Raw genomic sequence first — 2,487 nt, forward strand, 5'->3', positions numbered from 1 at the left:
CGTGGGCATGATTATACGATATGCATCACACAATCTCAGATTCATCCAACCAACATAAAAGTACTTCAAAGAGTGCCCCAAAGCTACTACCGGAGAGTCAAGAACGTGTGCCAACCCTTATGCATAGGTTCCCAATGTCACGAAACCCGCAAGTTGATCACCAAAACATACATCAAGTGGCACATGATATCCCATTGTCACCACAGATAATCATGACAAGACATACATCAAGTGTTCTCATAAAAGACTCAATCTGATAAAATAACTTCAAAGGGGAAACTCAATTCATCACAAGAGAGTAGAGGGGGAGAAACATCATAAGATCCAACTACAATAGCAAAGCTCGTGATACATCAAGATCGTGCCATAGAGGGAACACAAGAGAGAACATGAGAGAGAGATCAAACACATAGCTACTGGTACATACCCTCAGCCCCGATTGTGGTAGACTAACAAGCAAAGACACAAATAATGCAAGACACTCCAAGCAAAACACATGACATGTGGTGAATAAAAATATAGCTCCAAGTAAATTACCGATGGAAGTGGACGAAAGAGGGGATGCCTTCCGGGGCATCCCCAAGCTTTGACTTTTTGGTGTCCTTGGATTATCTTGGGGGTGCCATGGGAATCCCCAAGCTTAGGCTCTTGCCACTCCTTATTCCATAGTCCATCGAATCCTTACCCAAAACATGAAAACTTCAACCACACAAAACTCAAAACACAACTCGTAAGCTCCGTTAGTATAAGAAAATAAAATCACCACTTAGGTACTGTAATGAACTCATTCTAAATTCATAGTGGTGTAATATCTACTGTATTTCAACTTATCTATGGTTCATACCCTCCGATACTACTCATAGATCCATCAAAAATAAGCAAACAACACATAGAAAACAGAATCTGTCAAAAACAGAACAGTCTGTAGTAATCTGTATCAAACGTATACTTTTGGAACCCCAAAAATTATGAAATAAATTGCTGGACCTGAGAAATTTGTCTATTAAGCATCTGCAAAAATAATCAACCTAAAATAACTCTCCAGTAAAAAATGGCAGCTAATCTCGTGAGCGCTAAAGTTTCTGTTTTTCACAGCAAGATCACATAAACTTCACCCAAGTCTTCCCAAAGGTTCTACTTGGCACTTTATTGAAACAAAAGCTATAAAACATGATTAATACAGTAGCATAATCATGTGGACACACAAAAACAGTAAGGATAAATATTGGGTTGTCTCCCAACAAGCGCTTTTCTTTAATGCCTTTCTAGCTAGGCATGATGATGGCAATGATGCTCACATAAAAGAATAGAATTGAAACATAACGGGAGCATCCTGAAGCATATGACTAGCACATTTAAGCCTAACCCACTTCCTATGCATAGGGATTTTGTGAGCAAACAACTTATGGGAACAATAATCAACTAGCATAGGATGGCAAAACAAGCATAGCTTCAAGATTTTTAACAAATAGAGAGAAAACTTGATATTATTGCAATTCCTACAAGCATATGTTCCTCTCTCATAATAATTTTCAGTAGCATCATGAATGAATTCAACAATATAACCAGCACCTAAAGCATTCTTTTCATGATCTACAAGCATAGAAAATTTACTACTCTCCACATAAGCAAAATTCTTCTCATCAATAGTAGTGGGAGCAAACTCAACAGAATTACTATCATGTGATTGAAAATTAAGATCAAGATGACAAGTTTCATGGTTATCATTATTCTTTAAAGCATATGTGTCATCACAATAATCATCATAGATAGGAAGCATGCTTTCATCATAGTAAATTTGCTCATCAAAGCTTGGGGGACAAAAAATATCATCTCCATCAAACATAGCTTCCCCAAGCTTGTGGCTTTGCATATCATTAGCATCATGGATATTCAAGGAATTCACACTAACAACATTGCAATCATGCTCATAATTCAAAGATTTAGTGCCAAACATTTTAGAGATTTCTTCTTCTAGCACTTGAGCACAATTATCCTTTCCATCATACTCACGAAAGATATTAAAAAGGTGAAGCGTATGAGACAAACTCAACTCCATTTTTTTGTAGTTTTCTTTTATAAAATAAACTAGTGCTGAAACAAGAAACAAAAAGATTTGATTGCAAGATCTAAAGATATACCTTCAAGCACTCACCTCCCTGGCAACGGCGCCAGAAAAGAGCTTGATGTCTACTACACAACCTTCTTCTGGTAGACGTGTTGGGCCTGCAAGTGCACATGTTTGTAGGATAGTAGCAAATTTCCCTCAAGTGGATGACCTAAGGTTTATCAATCCGTAGGAGGCGTAGGATGAAGATGGTCTCTCTCAAGCAACCCTGCAACCAAACAACAAAGAGTCTCTTGTGTCCCCAACACACCCAATACAATGGTAAATTGTATAGGCGCACTTGTTCGGCGAAGAGATGAAGATACAAGTGCAAAATAGATAGTAGATAAAGGTTTTTGTAATCTGAAATAATAAAAACA

This window comes from Triticum dicoccoides, chromosome 4B (assembly GCF_002162155.2).
Source record: "Triticum dicoccoides isolate Atlit2015 ecotype Zavitan chromosome 4B, WEW_v2.0, whole genome shotgun sequence".
Lineage (NCBI taxonomy): Eukaryota > Viridiplantae > Streptophyta > Magnoliopsida > Poales > Poaceae > Triticum > Triticum dicoccoides.